Raw genomic sequence first — 10,685 nt, 5'->3', positions numbered from 1 at the left:
AATTTCAGCCTCCAAGTTATTTCCATAATTGGAAAATGTATTAACCTACTCTGTTCTTGCTAATTATAAATTTAATTTTTAATTAAAATGGAGATTACCATCCAGCTTATCAGTCACTACATCCCACATGCTTTTATAGACCTTCAGTAAATTACCTCCATTTCCTGCAAATGGTACCTATTTTAGCTAAGGGCTTTTCTCTGGCCTGAGATGAATCAATAAGCCAGTAAATATACCTGAGCAATAAACTATTCCAGGTAATAGTTAGGTTGTTCCTTTGCACCAAAAAAAAGTGTTGTTAGGTGCCGTCGAGTCAGCTCAGATTCATAGCGATCCTATGTACAGCAGAACAAAACACTGTGGCATCCTCACAATCCTTGCCGTGCTTGAGCCCATCATGACAGCCACTGTGTCAATTCATCTTGTTGAGGGTCCTCCCCTCTTTCGCTGACCCTCTACTTCACCAACTATGGTATCCTTCTCCAGGGACCAGTCTTTTCTGACCACATGACCAAAGTCTGGCCACTCTCGCTTCTAAGAGCACTCTGGATGTGCTTCTTCAAAGACAGATTTGTTCCTTCTTTTCCCAGTATGTTCAGTACTCTTCTCCAGCACCATAATTCAAATACATCAATTCTTCTTCAATGTTCCTTATTCACTGTCCAGCTTTCACATATATATGACACTATTGAAAATACTAAGGTTCATTTTAGTTTTCAAAGTGGCATCTTTGCTCTTTAACACGTGAAAAAAGTCTTCTGTAGCAGATTTACCCAGTGTAACATAGTCTCTGATTTCTTGACTGCTATTTCCATGGGCATTGATTGTGAATACAAGTAAAATGAAATCGCTGACAACTTCAACTTTTTCTCCATTTACCATGATGCTGCTTATTGGTCCAGTTGTATTCTATATGTAATCCATACTTAAGGTCCCTGATCTTCACCAGTCAGTGCTTCAAGTCCTCTTCGCTTTCAGCAAGCAAGGTTGTGTCATCTGCATACTGCAGGCCCTGATGTTACATTCTTCTTCAGATAGTCCAGCTTCTCTGACTATTTGCTCAGTATTCAGATTGATTAAGTTCGGTAAAAGGACACAACACTGACACACACCCTTCCTGATTTTAAACCTTGCAGTATTCCCCCATTCTGTTCAAATGACTGCCTCTTGGTCTATGTAAAAGCTCTTCATGAGTTAAGTGTTCTCAAATTCTTTTCAATGTTATCTATGATTAGCTATGACTCACATAGGCAAATGTCTTTGCACAGTCAATAAAGCACAGGTAAACATCTTTCTGGTATTCTTTGCTCTCAGCTAAGGTCCATCTGACATCAGCAATGATATACCTCATTTCATGCCCCCTCATGAATCTGGCTTGAATTTCTAGCAGTTCCCTGTCAACATAATTTTTTAATTATCTTCAGCAAAAATTTATTTGCATATGATATTAATGACATTGTTAAATAATGTCTGCATTCTGTTCTATCACCTTTCTTTAGAATGGGCATAAATATACATTTGTTGAAACATCTCAATGGCTATTCCACCAATTTCTAGAGCCTTGTTCTTTGCCAATTACTTCACTGCAGCCTCAACTCCTTCCTTCAATACCACTGGTTCTTCCTACCTCCAGAAATGGTTGAACATCGAGCAATACTTTTTGGTACAGTGACTGTGCATTTCTTCCATTTCTTTTGAGGCTTCCCGTATTGTTCAGTATTTTGACCTTAGAATCCTTCATTATTGCAACTTGAGGCTTGAATTTTTTCTTCAGTTCTTTCAGCTTAAGAAATGCAGAGCATGTTCTTCCCTTTTGTTCTTCTAACTCAAGGTCTTTGCACATTTCATTATGATATTTATTTTGTCTTCTCGAGCTGCCCTTTGAAATCTTCTGTTCAGCTCTTTTATTTCATCATTTCATCCATCCACTTTAGCTACTCTTTGTTCAACAGCAAGTTTCAGAGGTTCTTCTGACATCCATTTTGATCTTTTCTTCTTTCCCTGTCTTTTTAATTACCTTTTCTTTCTTCATATATGATTGTATTTTGGGTGGGTGAGAGGGGACTTTGTGTGCAAATTTACAAAGCAAATTTGTTTTACATTCAACAGTTCATGCATATTTCATTTCATGCCCCGATTACCATCCTCAACCATGAAAAAACTTGTATGATGTTCTTAATGTCATCCTACAACTCATCTTGTCTTCACTCATTGGTGTTCCATGCCACAAATCTACTCTTCAGATGGTCTCTAATTGGGGTAGGATATAATCAAGGTTATATTTTGGCTCTCATTGACTTGCTTTAACTGTCTTCAGCTTCAACTTTAACTTGCATACAAGCAATTCATGGTCTGTTCCACAGTCAGCTCCTGGCTTTGTTCTGACTAAAGATATTGAGCTTCTCCATTGCCTCTTTCCTCAGGTGTAATTGATTTGATCCCTGTGTATTCTATCTGGTGAGGTCCACACGCATAGTTACCATTGGTGTTGTTGAAAAAAAGGTATTTGCAATGAATAAGTCATTGGTCATGCAAACTTCTATCATCTAGTCTCCAGCATCATTTCAATCCCCAAAGCCATGTTTCCCAGCTATTGATATTTCTTTTTGTGTCCAACTTTTCCATTCCAATAACCACTAATAAACAATTCATTTTGATTGCATGTTTGGTTAATTTCAGACTGTAGAAGTTGGTAAAAATCTTCAATTTCTTCATCTTTGGCTTTAGTAGTTGTGACGTAAATTTGGTCTTCCTTCTACGCATGTGGATATTATCCTATCCTTGACAGCATTGTATTTCATGATAGATCTTGAAATGTTTTTTTTTTTTTTTTTTTTTGATGATGCATGTGATGCCATTCCTCTCTGGTATGCAATTTCTGGCATAGTAGACCATATGATTGTTAGATTCAAAATGGCCAACACCAGTCCATAAAAACCAAACTCACTGCCATCAAGTCAGATCCAACTCATAGCGACCCCTCGTTGGGTTTCTGAGGCAGTATCACTACGGAAGTCGATTGCCTAACCTTCCTTCTGAGGAGTGGCTGGTGGGTTTGAACCACCAGACTTCTGGTTAGCAGTCAAATGCTTTAGGCAATATGCTACCAGAGCTCCTAGCTCACTAAAGACATAGAAAGGAGCTCTGGTTGACAAAAGTTTATCCCATTGAGGTGTAGCTTTTCTAGCCATAAGTCTTTGTAAACTCCATGGTGGAATTTGCCGTGAGCAACTGAGTAGCTCCTGATTGTTAAAGTTATCTACCTGGGGTATTTCTGTTGAGAGTGGCAGGAAGCAATCTTCTGGGGAGTTCTCTCTCACATTCAGGTGTATAGAATTCTGATGTTGGGATTGGTTAGTTTGACCACACTGCCAGGCTCAAAAAAAGCCCTCCTAGAGGCAGGAGGAGTCTTCCTGACTGCTGGCTGAGAAAGACACGCTGCTGAGAGAAATGCCCTCCTGAGACACATGTACTGGCTGAGAGAGAGACGTGAGAGACACGTGATGCTGAGAGAGAGACCCAAGAGACACACACTGCTGAGAGAGAGAGAGAATGCTGGTTGCTAAGTGTGATGGCTGGCTGCAAGAGACTGAGTGCATTTCTGAACCTGAATTGTAGCCTGTTGCTTCCCTAATAAACCCCATAATCTGTGAGTTCTATGTGGCCACTGCAGCGAATTATCAAACCTAGCAGAGACATGGTGGGTGCCGCGGGAGGAACGGTTGGTGTCAGGGTTTATGAAAGGGCTGGAGGGAGGTGGCATGTCTGGCCTCGAGGGAACAGGCCTTGGACTACTGATGGTGATTCTGTCTTCCTCTTGTGGCATTAGAGGAGATCAGAAGATGTGGCCTCTCTTCCCCTTCAGCACCCATGCATAAAGCAAAATCATGATATAAATTTTAGAGCTATATTTTTAAAATGCCAAGAATTGAATATACAACACTGGCCTTTACCAGTTTACAGGTGGTCAAATATAACCCTTGGAAAACAAGAAAGGTTCTCAGATAAACCACGCTAGGCAAAGCATCTTACTCACAGTTCTATGTTTGTGCAAAGAGCACTCTGGAGCAGAACCAGAATACCAGAATCTGGAGCCCTTATTCCAGCACTCCCTAGCTGTGTGATCCTAGGCAACTCACTTTATTATAATCAGGAGCCCTGGTGGAACAATGGTTAAGGGCTCAGTTGGTAACTGAAAAGCAATTGGTTCAGACACATCAGTGGCTCCACAATAATATGATGTGCTTCCATAAAGCCCTGTGGGGCACATCTTCTCTGTCCTACGGGGTCACTATGAGTCAGAATCAACTCAACAGCATAAAACATTCTCATTTATTAAATGGAAACAATAATAATATTATTATTATTGTATAATACATTATACTACTATTTTATAATATATTATACAATTGTATAATATTATTGTTTAATACATTATGATTATTATATAATATATAATTACATAATAATGCATAATGATTTATTCATTTTATATATATATATATATATACCAGGAGCTCTGGTAGCGTAGTGCCTAAAGCACCTGACCACTAACCAGAAGGCTGGTGGTTCAAACCCACCAGCCACTCCTTGGAAGGAAGATAGGGCAATCTACTTCCATAGTGATACTGCCTTGGAAACCCAAGGAGGGGTCGCTATGAGTTGGGTCTGACTCGACGGCACATAACAACAATAACAATATATATATATACATATATGTGTGTGCGTGTGTGTGTGTTTATACATATACATATATACATATACATATATATATATATATATGAATGAAATAATGAAATGATTAATAATATAAATTATGAGGAAAGAGTATTACTTTTGAACCAGACACGCTTAGGGTATGAATTCCAGATTTCCTTTTTTCCTAGTCACTATCATAGTTTCTTTTTTTTCCCCTCTCTAAAATAGAGCCTACCTTAGAGGGTTTAGCATGCTGTTGCAAAAGATTGAATTAATCAAAATTTTAATATTCACAAAGTGCCTAGGAAAGGGCACCTGGATTATAAAACATTGTTAATAATTGTTACTTCATAATTCCTATATTTTGAGGAATTAAATTCATTCATTCAAAATATATGCTAGTGAATAAGAAAAATAAATGGTACTTACATTGCTGGAGGCAACAGATAATAAGCAAACACATAGATTTAAAATGTAATATGATGTAGTGACAGGAGGCAAGAATGAAAACGTACAGGGTAGAAAGATCAAGAGTAAACCAATAAACCTACTGCTATCAAGTCAATTCTGACTCACCAAGAACCAATAAAGCCAGACTGGAAATGGCCCAGGTTTCCAAGGTTATAAATCCTTATGGAAGCAGACTACTACAACATTCTTCCACGGCACAGTTGGTTGAGTTTGAATCACTGATTGTTTAGCAGTCAAGAGCTTTAACCACTGTGCCACTAGGGCTCCTTATCAAGATTAAAGAAGGTGATTAGGGAAGGCATCTCAGAGAAGGGATAGGGAGCAAAGATCTGAATAAAGTTGTGAGTGGGGATGTGGAATGTCCTATGCAGGGACGAGCAGCAAACACCACCCCAGCAATAATAGCAAAGTTCAATAACACAGAAAATAACAAATGCTGGCGAGAATGTGGAGAGACTGGGATTCTCATACACTGCTCCTGGGACTGTAAAATGATTCAACCACTGTGGAAAGCAGTACAGCGATTCCTTAAAAAATTGGAATGAGAAATACCATTTGATCCAGTAGTCCCATTACTAGGTATATATCCTAAAGAAGTGAGAGCTAGGACAAGAACAGATATATGCACACCCATGTTCACTGCAGCACTACTCACTAAAGCAAAGACATGGAAACAACCTAAGCACCCATCAGCAGAATGGATAACCAAACTACAGTACATACACACAATGAAATACTAAACACTAAAGAATAATGTAGAATCTACCAAACACCACATAATGTGGATGAACTTGGAGGACATTGTGATAAGTGACATAAGTCAATCACAGAAGGACAAATATTGTATTAGCTCACTATTATAAAAAGTCAAGGAGAGGTTTCTATGTGGAACAAAACTTACTTTGTTTGTTGCCAGGTGTAGTAGAAGAGTGGAGGAGACATAGCTAGATAGGTAGAGACAAATATTGATTTGAGTGAAGGGAAGGAGAAGATGGGTACCAAGTGTGAGTATTCAACAGAGTGGCACTGAGGAAGAAGAAAACATAGAAAGGTCCATGGGAGGTACAGACAACAAAGATGAACCCTTTTGCATATATAGTACTGCATTGTCAGTAATGGCAAACATTGATCTACAGGTGGATAGATGCATGGACAGGTTGAAAGATCAGGTATGACTAGACAGGAGGGAGTATGCCCATTACCATGAATGTTGCTTTTGTTATGTGCCGTCGAGTCAGATCCAACTCATAGCGACCCCTCCTTGGGTTTCCAAGGCAGTATCACTACAGAAGTAGATTGCCCAACCTTCCTTCCGATTACCATGTATTGGGCTGGTATGTTTGTAGAGGCTGTAAGAATGTCCAGATTTATAGTAGAGCTGACAAGTGGACAAGGTAGTCACTTCTTAGCCACAGCTAGCTATCCTGAGGGAGCAAGTAGTTGGACTTGTGGACTTGGGACCATGGTCGCAGGGGACATCAAGCTCAATTGGCATAATATACTACACAAAAACATTGTTCCATATCCTACTTTGGTGAGTAGCAAAGGGGGTCTTAAAAGCTTGCAAAGTAGCCATCTAGATGCAATGATGGGTCTCTCCTCATCCAGAGCAAAGAAGATAAAGAAAACCAAAGATGCATGGAAACAATTAATCCAAGGGACTAGTAGACCATGTGATCCTCAGCCTATAAGACCATGTGACCAGAAGACCTAGATGATGCATAGCTATCACTGTCACCCACTCCAAAAGGGATCAGAGTAGTATATCCTGGATGGAGTGGGAGAACAATGTGGAACAAAACTCAAAATCATAAAAAAAAAAGGGGGACCAGGTTTGCTGGTCTGACAGAACCTAGTGAGACCCCTGAGACTATGGCCCCTAGTTACACTTCAGGTCTGAAACTAAACTCACTCCTGTGGCTTTCAGCCAAACAACTGGCTTATGGGGTGAACATTTATATCAGACAGATACACTCCTTGGAGTTGGAGAACACAAGGGCAGTGTTTGCACAGGGAGATAGCTTGGGGGTAGGGGGGAGTGGGAGTGTAGAGGAGGGAAGGAAACAGTGAAAAAGTAGCTATGGGGAGGAAGTGGGAAGAGAGTGGTTACATAGTGGGGAATTGAAGTCAATATCATCAGCCACTCCTCAGAAGATGGGGCAATCTACTTCCATAGTAATACTGCCTCGGAAACCCAAGGAGGGGTGGCTATGAGTCAGGTCCAATTCGACGGCACATAACAACAACAACAATCATGAAACAAAGTGTGTATGGACTGCTGTGTGGAAAATGAATTTGCTCTGTAAACTTTCACCCAAATCACAATAAAAACTTCAAAAAAAAAAAGCAGCAAGCACAAAGGCCCTCGGTGGGAGACAGCTTGGTGAGATTGTGCAAGGACTAAAGGATTGAGAGGCTGAAGCACAGTGAGTGACAGGTGGGTGGCAGGAGATGAGGACAGAGAATTAGGCCAGATCCAGTGGAGCCCTAGAATATGGGAGCTTTGGTGGCAAGGTGCCTAAGGCATTTGACTGCTAACCAGAAGGCTGGTGGTTCAAACCCACCAGCCACTCCTGGGAAGAAAGATTGGACAATCTACTTCTGTAGAGATATCATGTCGTAAACTCAAGGAGGGGTCGCTATGAGTCAAATCGACTCTACAGCAGTGAGTTTGTTTTTTATGGGTTTTGTTAGAACATAGTGTCTCTGAACATGTTACTACGTTGGAATATAGTATCTCTGTGAGATGATGCTGTGTGAGAAAAAAAAGATCAGGATGCTGAAGGGGCAGATAGAAGGGATGAGCCCAACAAGTGAGTTGTCCAGCCTTCTTCTGTTCTTGTCTCTGCCTCTCCAGCTTTGAAACATAATAGATTTCTGTAGAGCTGTCCCATTCTGCTCTACAGTCTGCCTTCACTTTGATTAAGCCACTCAGCAATACTTGAGGCATATTAAGACTGTGTTGTTGTTGTTGTTGTTGTTGTTGTTGTTGTTGTTATGTGCTGTCGAGTCAGCCCCGACTCATAGCGACACCTCCTTGGGTTTCCGAGGCAGTATCACTACGGAAGTAGGATTGCCCAACCTTCCTTCCAAGGAGTGGCTGGTGGGTTTGAACCACCAGCCTTCTGGTTAGCAGTCAAGTGCTTTAGCCACTATGCAAGACTGTGTTAGTTGCCTGTAAAAAACGTATTTCCATACAGTCAAATGTAAATTACTCTAAATCTTGAGGTAGTTTGGAGGACTTTCTCATTTATCCTATGACTCACAACATGCATCACACTTCTTGCTCTTGACCCTCACTTATGCCTTAGACTAGTACACATTTCAAAAACAATGTCTATGTCTTATTCTTGCTGCACAAGTGTCTAGCATAGTACCTGGAATAGAATAGACAACCAATGTTGGATGGATGAGTAGACAGACAGATGAAGAAGAAGACGGAAAGAAGAAAAATGGGAGGAAATGAAGGAAAAAGGGAAGAAACGAAGAAAGAAAAAGATGCAAACAAAAATTTCATCATAAAATTCTAACCAAGGTACAAAATCAAAGAGGAAGCAACTAACCGCATTTACCATCAGGGTTTGATGGTTTTTTGAGGCAATCATCATAGGGGAAAGAACTCGAAACTACAAGTCAAAGCACTTGGGTTAAAATATTCCATTTCTCACTTTTTAGCTGATTGATCTTAGAATATTTTCCACTTGAGCAAAATTCATTTATTTTACCTATAGAAAACCAACCAAAACCAAACTACTCACTGCCATCGAGTCAATTTCGACTCACAGTAGCCCCTCCTTGGTTTTCTGAGGTGGTATCACTACGGAAGTAGATTGCCCAACCTTCCTTGTAAGGAGTGGCTGGTGCGTTTGAACTGCCAGGCTTCTGGTTAGCAGTCAAATGCCTTAGGCACTATGCCACCAGAGCTCCACCTATAGAAATAGAAGTATAAAAAAACTACCCATATCAAACCTACATGATTGCTATAAAGATCAAATTTAATAAAACATATGAAGCCCTTTGGAAACTGGGAAGTAGCATACCTGTTGGCTATTCCTAACTACTTCAACATAAAGATAACCTAGCTCTGCCACAGAGGCCATAAACAATGTCATAAAGAGTTGGTTTCAGCAGTGTGCCTAAGCCCACTAACAGTGAAAATGATCCCTGTAAAGACCTTTCACTGGGTCCCATATGAGCCATGAAAGACAGATAGTGGCATTAAGACAAAACTTAAAGGAAAATGTAAAAAGGCATTCATTATGAGTAATATGAACCACATTTCAGTTTGGACAAAGAAATAAGCAGTCTTCTAAAAATTATCATAAAAAGTTTCATCTAAAACAGATAGGGATGATTATTGCACAACACGGTGAATATAATTAATGTCACTAGATTGCGCACTAAAAATGGTTAAAATGCTAATTTTAAAAAAAATCACTCCTGATTTTTGCCATATATATTGAAGTAAACATTCAGAGTTAATGAAAAACTTTCTGGCAACTTCCTTAAATATGTCTGATAAAACATTTATCAAATAACAAAAAAATTTTATTCATCTAGATTAAAACTGGTTCTTTAAACTCTGTTGGTTTCTGACACCCTATCAAGGATTCTCAATCCAACAATTCTTTTAAATATTTAGATTAAAAAATTAAGAAGATAATCAACGTCTAGCATGTCTGTATGTCTTTTAACAAATTGGATTTTTTAGAAATTTCTGTGTTAAGGTAGCATCACAACTCCATGATACAGTTAAGTCTCTTACCATGAAAATTGGGTTTCTTGTGTCTTTGTTTTACACATATCTTAGAACAAATATTCAGTTATATTTAAACATCCTTCTCTATCATTTTCTAACAAACAAAAGTCTCTATTACAAGCACAAACTAAGTTTCATATGAATGAAGAAATTTTCTTCCTGGAACTCTCTAGGGGACTACTGATTAGGGGAAATGAAAACCAAGAAAATGTTTCCATAGTTCATATTGAAGATGTCTTGGTAAAGGTGACTTAGTCAAATAGTAATAAAAACTCAGCCCAAAGTACTATTTCTCCCTTGAAATAAATGTATTTTTCCAATTATATATCATGTTTACTTTACTTCTGATCAGAATCTGCAAAAGGATCATGTTTATGAAAATCTCTAAATCCTTTGCTCACCATCTCCATTATCACCAATAACATTTCTACTGTCCATGTTTTCTTTCAGCAGATCTCTCTCAAAGAAATCACTTTTCTCTTTCTTTCCTCATTACCACATGGTCTTATTCCACTTTTCTCCTTTACCTAAATACCTGTGGTGAGATCTTTGTTCTATAACATTTTTCTCTTTTGTGTTTTTCACATGGCGCCACACACTCTTGACAGAACCACAATGGCCAGCAAGGGGCATCTTATTAAGCTGTCATCTGAGCCTATTTCCTAATCAACTCTGGAAAGAGGAAATCTTTTGCAGCAGTTGAAAACTAAAACTTTCAACCCACTAGTAGCTTACAGGTTCACGATACCTGAGTGGG

This window comes from Orycteropus afer, unplaced genomic scaffold (assembly GCF_000298275.1).
Source record: "Orycteropus afer afer isolate SDZICR_OR568_19922 unplaced genomic scaffold, OryAfe1.0 scaffold00096, whole genome shotgun sequence".
Taxonomy (NCBI): Eukaryota; Metazoa; Chordata; class Mammalia; order Tubulidentata; family Orycteropodidae; genus Orycteropus; species Orycteropus afer.
Note: the sequence above shows the minus strand (reverse complement) of the source record.